This window comes from Ochotona curzoniae, unplaced genomic scaffold (genome assembly GCF_017591425.1).
Source record: "Ochotona curzoniae isolate NIBS_2020 unplaced genomic scaffold, NIBS_Ocur_1.0 contig_4612, whole genome shotgun sequence".
Classification (NCBI taxonomy): Eukaryota; Metazoa; Chordata; class Mammalia; order Lagomorpha; family Ochotonidae; genus Ochotona; species Ochotona curzoniae.
Window position 1 is genome coordinate 3,003,495 of NW_024466343.1, and position 13,918 is coordinate 3,017,412.

Below are 13,918 nucleotides of genomic sequence, written 5' to 3' on the forward strand. Positions count from 1 at the left end.
GTATCATACTGAATGGAGAAAAGCTAGAACCCTTCCCACTGCGATCTGGAACAAGACAAGGGTGCCCGCTATCACCACTGCTATTCAACATAGTCCTAGAGGTACTTGCAGAGGCCATAAGACAAGAAAAAGAAATCAAAGGCATACGTATAGGAAACGAAGAAGTCAAGCTTTCACTATATGCAGATGACATAATCCTATACATAGAAAAACCAGGAGACTCAATACAGAAACTGCTAGAACTTATACGAGAGTTTGGCAGAGTGGCGGGGTACAAAATTAACGAACGAAAATCAACAGCCATAGTGTACGCAAATAACACCAAGATGGAAGAAGATCTAACCAACAGGATACCATTCAAAATAGCAGAGAGAAGTATGAAGTATTTGGGAATAAATTTAACCAAAAGCGTAGGAGACCTATTCGAAGAAAACTACAAACTATTTAAAAAGGAAATTGAACAAAACCTCAAAAGATGGAATAACATCCCGTGCTCCTGGATAGGCAAAATCAATATCATTAAAATGTCTATACTACCACAAGCAATATACATTTTCAATGCAATTCCAATCAAATTGCCCAAAACATTCTTCACGGAACTGGATACAATGATTCAAGAGTTCATCTGGAAACACAAAAAACCACGAATAGCTAGAACCATCCTGAAAAATAAGAAGTTAGCAGGGGGAATCACAATCCCGGACCTCTGGACATACTATAGAGCAGTGGTTATCAAAACAGCCTGGTACTGGCACAAAGACAGAAGGGAAGATCAATGGAATAGAATAGAAGCACCAAAAGGGAACCCACACAAATACAGCCAATTAATCTTTGACAAAAAGACCAATGACAACTCAAGCAAGTGGGAAGGCCTCTTTAGTAAATGTTGTTGGGACAACTGGCTGATAGCCTGTAGAAACAAAAAGATAGACCCACATCTATCACCATACACCAAGATCCAATCTACATGGATAAAAGACCTAAACCTACATCCAGAAACCTTCAAACTCTTGCAGGAAAATGTAGGAAATACCCTGCAAGACCTAGGAGTAGGTTCCGACTTTCTAAGAAGGACACCAAAAGCAATAGCAGTTGAGAACAGAATAAACAAATGGGACCTCATCAAACTAAGAAGCTTCTGTACAGCAAGGGAAACAATCAACAAAGTAAAAAAGCAACCCACAGAGTGGGAGAAGATCTTTGCACACGATATAGGCAATAGGGGGCTAATTTCCAGGATATACAAAGAACTTCAAAACAACCAAAAAACCAAAACAAACAAGCCACTCAAGAAATGGGCACGGGAAATGGGCAAACATTTCACAAAGGAACAAGTCCAAATGGCAAACAAACATATGAAAAAATGTTCCAGCTCCCTAGCAATAAGGGAAATCCAAATTAAAACATCGATGAGGTACCACCTAACACCAGCAAGATTGGCCCACATAAACAAGAACACCAACGACGCTTGCTGGCGAGGATGCGGGGAAAAGGGAACCCTACTCCACTGCTGGTGGAGCTGCAAATTGGTACAGCCTCTATGGAAATCAGTCTGGAGAACACTCAAACAACTCAAAATCTGCATACCATATGACCCAGCAATAGCACTCCTAGGAATATATCCAAAACACCTGTTTTACGACAAACCAACATGCATCCCTATGTTCATTGCAGCACAATCAGTAATTGCAAAAACATGGAAGCAACCGAAATGCCCATCAGCAGAAGATTGGATAAGAAAGCTTTGGTTCATCTACTCCATGGAATACTACTCAGCTATTAAAAAAAACAAAATGCAGTTCTTTGTGGCTAAATGGGCACAACTGGAAACTATAATGCTAAGGGAAATGAGTGAATCCCAAAAGATTAGATACCACATGTTTGCCTTGATTTAACCTGTAATTTTTGTTTGGTTGTTTGTTATTTTTTGAACCTGTCATTGATACTGTCTCAACCCAGATGTTTCGAAGAATGGAACTTGCATTATTTTTAACATATTGTTTACCCAATACTATGTCAATTAATTCCATAATGTTGTATATTGATACTGAGGCCTTGTTGGGGCTTTTAACTGACCGGATCTTTACTCTGTTAGACCTATCTTCAGACCATAGAAGGTCTCCCCAAGAGGCCACTGAACTTATCTGGACAATAAGACGCTGAACTTCATGCTAGGCATGTGTTTGCAAGCAATGAATCTCAACTGAACTTGAACTATGGTTATGCAACAAGGTGGAGGAATCCACCATGGGGGGAGGGGTATGGGAGGGGTGGAGGGAATCCCCAGCGCCTATAAAACTGTACTACATAATACAATGTAAGCAACAATTAAAAAAAAAAAAAAGAACTGGCACCCTTATGGGGTCATGGTGTGTGCAAGGCAGATTAGTCATTGTGTCACTGCACCAGGATGAACACCAATTCTTTCACGTGCATTGTATTTCTTCCTAATGCTTGCCTCCTTTAAAAAGTTAAAAAAAAGCTCTCCATTTCTACTTTTTGGAAAATTTTAGGGATTTTTTTTTAATTATGACCCTTTACATGCATTATAAATGAGGGTAATATGCTGAATTTCAAAGTTAATAATTTTCTATTTTAAGGAACCATTATATCTTTAAATTTTAAAAAAGTGTTCAAGATATAAGACTTGTTTTCCAAGTTTCTCTGGATAATTTATTTCTACAGGCCATGCTTAGAAAAATCTCTATAGGCTGTGCTTTTCTGTTGCTGTTACTTTTCTCATTGAGAATACTCTGACAGATCTAAGCCTGTCATCTTCTCTCTCTTTCTTTTTGGCACACTTCTCGGTCAGTATTAGATTATGATGTAGCTGTGTTTAATCTGAAGCCTTGATAGGATGATAATCTATGCTAAACAAGGTTGAGTTGGGTACCACAGCTGCTCCTTAGTGATGGAAGACTTGAGCCTATCACCAGCATCTCTACTTCTGCATAAGTGACATTTGTGCCTGTGTCTGTCTGGTACAGTTGAAAACAAATGAACAAAACTGTTATCTTCCTCAAGTGGGCTGTGCTGAAGAATTCATCAAAGATAGCCTCATATGAATGATGCTTGTAAAAGATGCCACATGACAAATTGTAGCTGTCCTGAGCTTCTGAAGATTGCATTTCAAAAACTTAGGCAATAGTTACATGATACTTCTTAAAGTATAGTTGCTACTGTCAAGCTTTTTTTTTCTATGAAATTCAGACTCTGAGTGGTTATTCTGTACTTTTTATTAAAGATATTTTCTTATCGGAAAGTCAGATATACAGAGAGGAGAGACAGAGACAAAGATCTTCCATCTAATGATTCACTCCCCAAGTGGCCACAATGGCCAGAGCTGAGCTGATCTGAAGCCAGCAGCCAGGAGCTTCCTCTGGATCTCTCACGCAGGTGCAGGGTTCCAATGATTTGGGCTGTCCTCTACCACTTTTCCAGGCCAGAAGCAGGGAGTTCAATGGGAAGCGGGAGCCGCTGTGATTAGAACTGGCACCCATATGGGATTCCGGTGCATGAAAGGCAAGGACTTTACCTGCTAGGCTACTGTTCTGGGCCCTCTTTTGTACTTTTTATGAATTTTTTTTATCTTCACTAAGTTTTGGAGTGAATGAGATAGAGAAAAAATTGAGATCCTTTAGATTTTCCTCTTTCCACCCTAAGAACAAAAGTATTTTGCTCTATGGGCCAACTACTAACTGCATTAGTCACCATTCTTTTCTTTCAAAGTGATAAAAACTCAATTTAACCTACTTAGACAAGATAATTTACTGTCTTAACCAAAGAGTCTAGAGTTAGGAGTAGGACATAGGCAGGAACTAAGACACTGCATCAGGATTTTTATAAGGCGCTACAGTTCTTAATAATATTTTTTTTTCCTATTGTTTCTGTTCTTGGGTAGCTTCTCTTTATGTGATTGTAAAGACATCTCAATTCTGGTAACACACACCACCGTGCTTATACTGTAATCAATATTGAATTTCAGAAGGATTGAGTTCCCTTCTTTCCATTAGCCATATTAGTTCAACTTACAACCTTTCAAAGATCTTATGTGGAATTGTAAATCTCTAGAGCAACCATTATGAGCAAAGGAATCAGGAAATAAGATGATGCCTCTGGCCTATGTACATCCTGTACAAGACATGGCGTTGTCACGCATATTGTAATCAACTGGAGCAGTTCTCCATTGAACAAACAAAAAAAGACTTTCGAAGGAAAAAAATTCCTAAGAACCAAATCTTAAAAATTCCAACCATTAATACTTTAGGAAAGCCATGGCATATGTCATCTATGTGACTGAAGTTTCAAATCTTTTAGGTTAAGAAAAATCATGGCATCTTTACAATGGATAACAAGCCAGGGACTCAACGTGAGCAGGGGGTTGGCCTTCCCGATATATTCTGTCTCTTAATAATCATCAGTAACTCCATTTGGATACAAGTTATAAAATGGAATCAGCTTTTAGCTTCTGAATCACTGCTACAATTGAAGCAATCATTCCCCTGTTTTCTTATCACTTAATTTTAATTTCATATCCACATGTTTTTGTATTTTTTATAACTTGTTTTGTTTTGTTTTGAAGAAGGTAATTTTATAAATTTAGCATACCATAAACAGAAGTAAATCAATAATAACTAGCTTCAATAAATCTCAATAAAATCAATTCAGGCTATGATAAAAAATTGTGAGATGAATATTTAAAGTTTTGATAAAGGATTTTATTTGTATGCATATCTGCCATTTATCAGGAATTTCCTAATGGCATTCCAATATATTGTAAGACCATAAAGGAAAGAAAAATAAACCAAAGTACTTGTTAATAGGGAGCCTGGAAACTGATTCAGAGAATGTGCAAATACCAATGCAAATACTATATGAGAAAGTATCCATCATGCTTTTTGTAGTGGTGTAAGCATCACATGAGACAGTAATTCATACAATGGAGAGAAAATCTTACGATGGTACACTCTGAGAGAACAACCTAAGAAATCTGAAAGTTAGAGGTTGTAGTCCTGGATACCAGTACTGGCCAACAGCAAAGGACAAAAGGTTGAGGAGCAAAGGTGATCATATTCCACCCGCAGTAAGGGACATTCCCAAGTGTGTGAGAGTTGAATAATGGGTTTATATGAGGCATAATGGGAAATTCCTGTTGATGAACATTAGATACTATTGGTATGAAAAGCTTGGATACAATTAGCTTAGGATTAGAAGCAGCCAGATTTTTGTTTGTTTTTGTTTTGTTTTGTTTTTGCAGGGGAGGACAAACAACAATAAAGCTTGGCATAGACTAAGCAAGGACTCACAAGTTCTTCCCAGTTCCTTTTCTTTTTCCTTTATCTTCCTCATTTCCCCAAACTGAAATTCGCAGGAACTAAGAAGAGCAATGAGCAGCTAAATCAAAAACTGCTCTTACTGTTGTGAAGTCCCATCTATAAGAGAAATCTGACTAAGGGAAAATAACCAGGGGACTAACTGTGATCCAAGCACTTCCTGTAGTTTTGATGTGAACATTAGTCAGTGGAGAGCTACTGTCCAACTCTTGACAGAACATGATAAAAGAGAAATTGCAATTATATCCCCATGTGCTAAAACTTTTTGTGTGTGTATGTGTGATCTGGCCATGTTCTGTGACCTCAGACTCCCTTTGCTCACATTGCCTCATTGCCTCTACTCCACCTCATAGGGCTTCCTCACTTCTACTGAAACAGGAAGCTCTACTGAACCAGACTTTCCACTGTACTGGGCTCTTGCTGTCATACCATCCCCAGCAGGAACTGTGTGATTACTACCCTCTGTGCTTTATGTCTTTGTTCACATGTCATCTTTGCAATGTGACTACACTGACAAACATGTTTGAATGGCCACAACTTTCTCTTTTGACTTTTGGATTTCCATTCCCTGTTGCAAAGTTCTAACTCTTGTTTGATTTAATCCATTAGAATAGAACTGAATCAGACCATCTTCTATTATATTATTTGATTAATGTTTATTATTTATCATTTCTCTTCCTTACTGGAATGAAACTAAAAAAAGGAATTTTTGCTCATGTTTCTCACTGCTGTACCCACAGCCTTAGTACATGGTAGATCCTTAATAAACACTTGTTGAGTTAATGAAAGCTGAGGTTTACAAGACACATCAGCAAGTTTTACATGAGTAGCTCTCATTAAAAGACATGGCTGACTAGTTTTAATGCAAAAAGAATTAATTAAATTTTTTTCATTGACTGCTAGAATCCAAAAACTAACTTTGAAATAAAATCTGATAAAACTCAGCAAAAGTAATTTTAAAGTGGCAAATGTCTATTAAATTTGGTAATTGGAATTGTGTGAACAAGAAAACTCATTTGGTGACTGATACAAACTTGAATACTACAAAGTATGGATGATGTTCTAAAAAATGACTTCTAATAAAGAGGCATAAAATCATGTCAGAATCATTGATAAGAAAAATAATCAGAGTGTGTTTGAATTCTTATAGTAAATATTATTTGGTAAAGAGGCTGGTGACAATTAAGAACACAGGAAGCTGCTTTTCATTTAAATCAAGGGAAGAATTGATAAAGGGAGTACTGAAGAACCTTGAAATTATTTTTGAAAATTGACAGAATTCTGAATATAGAAATTAGTCTATGTTTTTAAACTTAAATTAAATCTGAGTGACGGTAATAGTGACCAGAATTTCAAGAATGGGGAAAAAAAATCGAGTCTTAGGAGGAAAACTAAAACTTATGACTTTAGTTGAGCTAAAGTTTATAAAAGTTTTCAAGTCAGATATGATGCACAAATCACAGTGTTGTAATTTCCATGCATATACATGAAGCAATCTAGGAAGTTTAGAGGGCTTTTCAAACTCTGCAGTCACATTTTAAGCAGACATTTTAAATTCACTACCAGGCTTTCCAAAGTATTATCAAATAGTTGTAAAATATTTTGAAAGGTCACAATGCAAAATACAATTGTCTTCTCAATGTTTATGAGTATATAAATTAGTTTAGCTTTAAGAGTCAAAATGTTTAGTATGTAATCTTATAATTTTAAGCCATATTTATAAGTGGCCTGTATGCAACAAATGTAAATAGGAGTTAGTGTATGTGTATGTAAAAATTGACTGCTCAAGGGCCCTGCGTATGGTGGTTGCCTTGTGGCTGGGAGTCCCCGCCTTGCAGGCTCCGGGATTCCATGTGGGCGCTAGTTTCTGTTCCTTCCCATCCAGCTCCTTTTCTTTCCTCCAGCTCCCTGCTTGTGGCCTGGAAAAGCAGTTGAGGGTGATCTAAAGCCTTGGGACACCCACTTCTTATTCCGGGCTTTGGCTCCACACAGCTCTGGTCTTTGAAGCCACTTGGATAATGAATCAGTGGTTGAAGATCTTTCTCTCTGTGTCACCTTCTCTTTGTAAATCTGCCTTTCCAACAAGAATAAATTAAAAAAAAAAAAAGATTATACAGGGTCTGGCACGGTGGCCTAGTGGCTAATGTCCTTGCCTTGCAAATGCTGAGATCCCATATGGGTACCAGTTCTAATCCCAGTGGTGCTGCTTTCCATTCAGCTCCCTGCTTGTCGTCTGGGAAAGCACAGCCTAAAGGCATGGGACCCAGCACCTGCGTGGGAGAGGTGGAAGAGGATCTGGGCTTCTGGCTTCTGATCGATGTAGTTCCTGCTGTTGCAGCCGATTAAGGAGTAATTCAATGGATAGAAGATTTTTGTCTCTGTCTCTCTTCCTCTCTATATATCCTCCTTTCCAACATAAATAAATAAATCTTTTAAAAATTGATTATACAAAGGAATCAACCCAGGTAAATAAGTGAAAGAGCAATAATAAGAAATAATTTGATTTTGTCACTATTAGTTGTAAGAGAACAGCTGATTGGATCTAGAGGAAAATATTCGATTAAGAGAGGACATTGTGAAGCCTTGTCAGTGTAGAGCCATAGCCAGCTGCAAAAGGCTTTGGGTGAAGTTGATATGGAAATGCACAGGCCTGGAACTCCCTAAACCTAAGGCGTGGTTTACAAAACAGAGATGTACTTCCAAGCAGAGGAGAGGGAACTCCCATAGTCCTAAGTCAACTCCCCATTGCCACTGATATGTAAATTCCTCAAACCCTCCACCCCTATGCCTAGGGGACCCTCAGTCTTTAAAAGCTTGATGCTGTCCACAGACTTTGGCTACTGACCATCAGTCAGTAGTCCATGTGCGTGATTATCTACTTCATGTACCAACTCCATTGCTGCCGGACAGTGAACCAGTAGTGTTTAGCCTTTTTATTCCTAGTAAATCATTGCTGTTCAGGCAGAAAGCAGGGAATTTTCTTCTTAAGTATTTTCTTCTTACATGATTTTTAAAAATTAATTTTAAGAATTTAATAATATAATATCCGTTATAATTTTTTTAAATGTCAACCTAGATATACTTGAAATGCAGACTGAGATGGAAAGAATCATCTGCAGCATAGCGTTTCATTTCTCAAATGGCTGCAATGGTCAGAGCCAGCCCCTACCAAAGCCAGGAGCTTGGAGCGCCAGCCTGTTCTCTTATGTGGGTGATACAGTTCCAAGCACTCTAACCATAATCTGCTGCCTCCAAGGATACATTAACAGGGAGCTGGAACTCAAATTTGCATTCCCATAGGAGATGTTAGCATTACAAGTAGCAATGTAGCCTTCTGTGCACCAATGTATCAATTATATTAATACAGAATTATAAGCCAGAAAGGTGTACCACTCATGATGAATTTCATCACAGTGTCTGTCCTTGTGTTTTAAAGAGCATATAGCATATTTTTTAGAGCAAAAAATGAGCTCAACTCTGAGCACTGCCTTGGAGCACTCTCTGCTTAGAGTGGCCCTCCTGCCAAATGTCTTTCACTCCATGATTGCATCGTGGTGGAATCCAGCTCTGTGATTACTGCTTAGGGTGAGAAGTATTCGTCCTGATGTCTGAAATCAAACTTAAAAAAAATCGTTTCTCTTTTAAAAGCAAAGGAAGTCTAGAGGATATATATATATATATATATATATATATATATATGAAGTATCCAAAGAACCACTGTTAATTAGAGGTAGTTCTTTGGATAAAAGCTATTATATAAATGAAAAGGGATAATTTCTACAGAATAGAAATTAGAGTTTTACATTTTTCTTTTTTTGGATCCAAATTTCATTTAAGATACACAATATTTCTTTCATTGCTTGCCACCAGTAAAGCAGACAAAATTGGACTTGCCTGAAATGATCATTGCTATTCTGTTCCTCTGCAGGAGAAGACACAACACTGCCACACTGTTTTCCTATACAGTGCCTTCTGAAGGTCTGTGCTGTGTTAGCTCAGAGCCATACTCAGCGCTGGTATGAAACTGTCAGGATTTAGCTTTTAAGGGCTATTGCAAAGTTGGGATTACTGATTCTATGAAAGCTTGCTCTCTCCTCATTTATGAATGAAGAAAAGGAAGAAAAAGGAAACCAGTTTAGTAGGGATATTGATCAGATTTCTATTTACATCTTTACCATGAGGATATCAGTAGATTTAAACTGAGGAGTCCAGTTCTCATGAAAGAGTTGCACTTATGAACAATGATACATAATTTAAAATTTATAAGCATAAATTTAAAATTTATATGAAATTAAAAATCATATTTTTATCTGGGATCTAGACTTCACCAATGTGCTCAATTTCATACTAATCAATTATTGTCTTGGATCCATAATGCCACATTCAGTACAATTATTGAGTCAGGGTATGTGCATGTCTGTGCCAGTTTCTGGTAATATTGGAAACATAAAGCACAATAAGTTTATTTATTGAGTTTATACAATTGTTCTATCTTATTATGCTTTAACAAAACCTGGTGATTTTGAACATATATGTATGGTAAAGTTAAGCGCAAGAGTCTTTCGTTACCATTAAACATAAGAACAGGGGAATTAAAATTATGGGGCAAAGGGTTAGCCACCAAGGGAGTGTCAGTTCAAGTCCTGACAATTCCACTTTATGATTCAGCTCTCTTCTCCTAAGGTAAGGTAGCAGATGATGGACAAAGATAGCTGGGTCATTTCCACACATGTGGGAGATGAAGATGGAGTTTTTGCCCCCTGAGTTTAGACTGGCCCATCCCTACCTTGCAGCCATTTGGGGAATGAAACAAAAGATGGAGGATCTCTCTCACACACACTCTTCCTCTCTCTCTCTCTCTCCCTTTTCTTTTTCTGTGTCACTTTGTTTTACAACTAAGTCAATAAATAATTAAATTGTTTTGGGGCTTGGATGATGGGTTACTGGCTAAATTCTAACCTTGCATGTGCCAGTGGCACATATGGGGACTAGTTCCTGTCCTGGATGTTCTACTTCCCATTCATCTTCCTGCCTGTGGCCTGGGAAAGCAATGGAGGATGTGCCTTGGGATCTTGCACCCAAGTGTGAGACCTGGAATAAGCTGTTGGTTTATTTCAGCTTTGCGGCAATTAGGGAGTGAACCAGTGCATGGAAGATTGTTCTCTTTGTTTCTCCTTCTTTCCATAAATCTGATCTGCATTTCCAATAAAATAAAATGAATGTAAAAAACAAAACACAGTAAAACAAACCAAAAAACTCTTTAGAGTTATTTGCATCAACATCGATTAGATTCAGGTATTCCCTATTGGTTATTTTCAAAGTTCTAGGAAAAAAAAAATACTGCTTTTAGAACAAACCCGGATTATTTTGCTCTACTTTCCAAGATCCATCTATTTCCTATTATTAAAACTATAGACTGATAAGACAAATACTTAAATATCTAAGCATATTAAATGCTTTCAGTTATCTGGATGCACTTTCAGGGTGGTCCCTAGGATTCCTGCATCACAAGCTTGGTACTCAGTGTAGCAGTCTTTGTAAGCAGTATGGATCATTTAAGAGGTAATGTCTAATGGGTTGTGATCAGGTTATTGAGGGGATGTCTTTAAAAGGATCTGAGATGCTTTCTGTGAGACCCTGGTTACTTTTTTATATGTATATGAAGACATATATAAATGTTTATTTTATCTATTTGAAAGGCAAAGTGGCAGAGAGGGGGAAAGAGAAACAATAAGAGGTATATTTTACCTGAGGGTTCATTCCCCAAACATGCATAATGACGAGGGCTAACCAAGGCAAACCTGGAGTTCTACAACTCTATCCTGGCTTTCCATGAAGGAGATGGGGTCTCTAATGCTTGGGACATCATCTGGTAATATCTCTGAGAGATATACTCGCTGGATTTAGAGCAGCCAGGACTTGAATCAACTCTGATATGGGATGCATAGCAGGTGGTGCCTCAAACATCTCAGCCCACAATGCCAACCCTGACATCAGTTAATTCTTATGAGTGCGTGTTAAAAAACTCAAGTCTGGTTCCTCCCTCATTTCTTTGTTTGGCTTCCTGTCTTGCCTACTACTTATCAAAATGATGCCCATTGCTTGGATGTGATTTAACCAAAGGAGTCCCTCACTGGCCACCAGAACCACAGTATTTGGACTCTCAACCTTCAAAATTATAGGATAAACAAAGTTAGATATTAGATGTATTATAGCAATGAGAAATGGACTAAGACAATTCTGTATTGCAAAAGAAAAGGAAGGAAGGAAGGAAGGAAGGGAGAAAGGGTGGGAGGGAGGGAGGGAGGGAGGGTGGGAGGAAGGAAGGAAGGAAGGAAGGAAGGAAGAAAGGAAGACAGACCAAAAATAACAAAAAAATCAAAAAACCTCAAGCAACTCAAAGACCGAAAGATCAAAAGGTTCCAAAAATTTGTTTTTGGGGACAAAGAGGAGATTCCAAAGAACTACCAACAGTAAAAACCCACTTTATAGTAAATTATACAATAAAGATTATGGAGAGCAAGCTTTTCTATTTCAAAATAACCTTTGTAGATACTAAATTAAACGGAAATAATTGTGCTTCATTATTGTGGGCTTCTGGAGTCTTTAATTTTCAAATGGGAACTGTGAATCTCAAGACAGGTGTAACCAGTATTCTCAAGTGAAACATAGCCACAGGAAAATTTACTTTTATTTTTATACAAACTATCTACTGGAATTATTCTTCCAGGTTAAAATATCCCCAATTCTGCAAAGTCTGCTGACTAGACTCAGATTAAAAAGTGGAGTGTTTTCCACATTTTCATTTTAATACTGATACATCTGACATATTTAATACTCTTTGGAAGGGAAAAATACTGTCTTTTTAGAAACTGCTAAGATTCAGTGAGAGTTCTGAGTGTGGGTGTTGTTTGTGTGGGAGTAGTTTGCAGATGTGCATTTTAGCATCCGAGTGTGAAAGTTCCTCCAGTGAACTTGAATTATATATATTAGCCAAATCAGAAGGAATGCTGTCTTGGAATTTTCATCTAGCAGCAGTTTGCCCTATTTCATATATTCTCTTATTCACCACCATGCCTCCAGTTTGTTAAAACTGTAAATGTCACTTTTCAGATTGACTGCAAGTCAGTAAAGTAGATCTGTTGCATTATTTATGTTTTACTTTCATATCACACTTGTGGCTGATGAGCCCAAGGCAGTAATAACTTTTCAATAAAGCAAAAATAATAGAAGTTAGTGTGGGAATGAAGAAGCAAGGATAAGTAGAGTGAAAAAAAAAGGAAAACATAGGTAAAAATGTTTGAATTTCCTCTCAGGTTCAAAATTTTGTCATTTCATACAAAAACAGAATTAGCAAGTATAAGTAAGGAGTACAGAAGCTCCTATCTATATTTCTAAACATTTCCTTGATTTATTTGAAAGGCAGAGAAAAGGAGAGACAGAGAACGATCTTCTATGCATTGTATTACTCTGCAGTTTCTGCAACATTCAGGGCTGGACCTAACTGAAATCAAGAGCAAGAACTCCAACCAAGTCTATCACATGTGGAACAGGAACTCATGTACTTGTATCATCCTCTGCTGCCTTTCTAGTGCATTAGCAGTAATCTGCATCAGAAGTAGAATACTAGGACTGGAACAAGACACTGCAGAATGGGATGCAGGCATCTCAATTAATAACTTAACCCAGTGCACCACAGGAATTAAAAATTTCAACAACAAAACTACAGCTAACCGATTAAAAAATGGGAAAAACCTGAATAGACATTTCTCAAAGAAGAAATACTAATGACCAATGACTACCTCAAAAATATCTAATATCACTCTTTATCAGAAAAATACATATCAAAACCACAATGAGATATTGCCTCACCTCTTCTAGAATAGCTATTCTCAAAAGACAAAATGTAATAAATGCTGGTAAGGATGTTAAGAAGGGGTAGTGTCAATTAGTAAAGCCACTGCAGAAAACAATATGAGGATTTGTTTAAAACTGGAAATAAAACCATCATATGACCTGGTAATCCTACTACCTGATACCTATTAAAGACAAAATTTATAATATCAGTATTGCCTAATTCATTAGGTTTATTGCAGCACTGTTCACAATAACCAACATGGAATTAATCAAGTGTTCATCATCAAATGAATGGATAGAGAAAAATATGGTGTGTATATACACAATGGAGCACCATTTAGCCATAAAACAGAATGAAATCCTATCATCTACAGCACAGTGGATGGAACTATAGAATATTGTCTTAACTGAAATACAGGAAAACAAATACCATATATTCTCCATTATGCACACAGGTGTCAAAATGAACAACAACCGGGCCCGGCGCGGTGGCGCAAGTGGTTAAGTCCTCGCCTTGCAACCCCGGGATCCCATATGGGCGCCGGTTCTAATCCCGGCAGCCCCGCTTCCCTTCCAGCTTCCTGCCTGTGGCCCGGGAAAGCAGTTGAGGACGGCCCAAAAGCTTTGGGAACCTGCACCCGCGTGGGAGACCCGGAAGAGGCTCCTGGCTTCGGATCGGCATAGTATCGGCCCGTTGCGCTCACTTGGGGAGTGAATCATCGGACGGA

The 13,918-nt window shown here is 37.8% G+C and overlaps 1 protein-coding gene across 2 annotated transcripts in view; it reads right to left on the minus strand.

Annotated features, from left to right (window-relative positions):
• NEGR1 (neuronal growth regulator 1) overlaps positions 1 to 13,918 on the minus strand; it is an 808,008-nt gene that overhangs the window by 293,226 nt on the left and 500,864 nt on the right. The window lies entirely within an intron of this gene.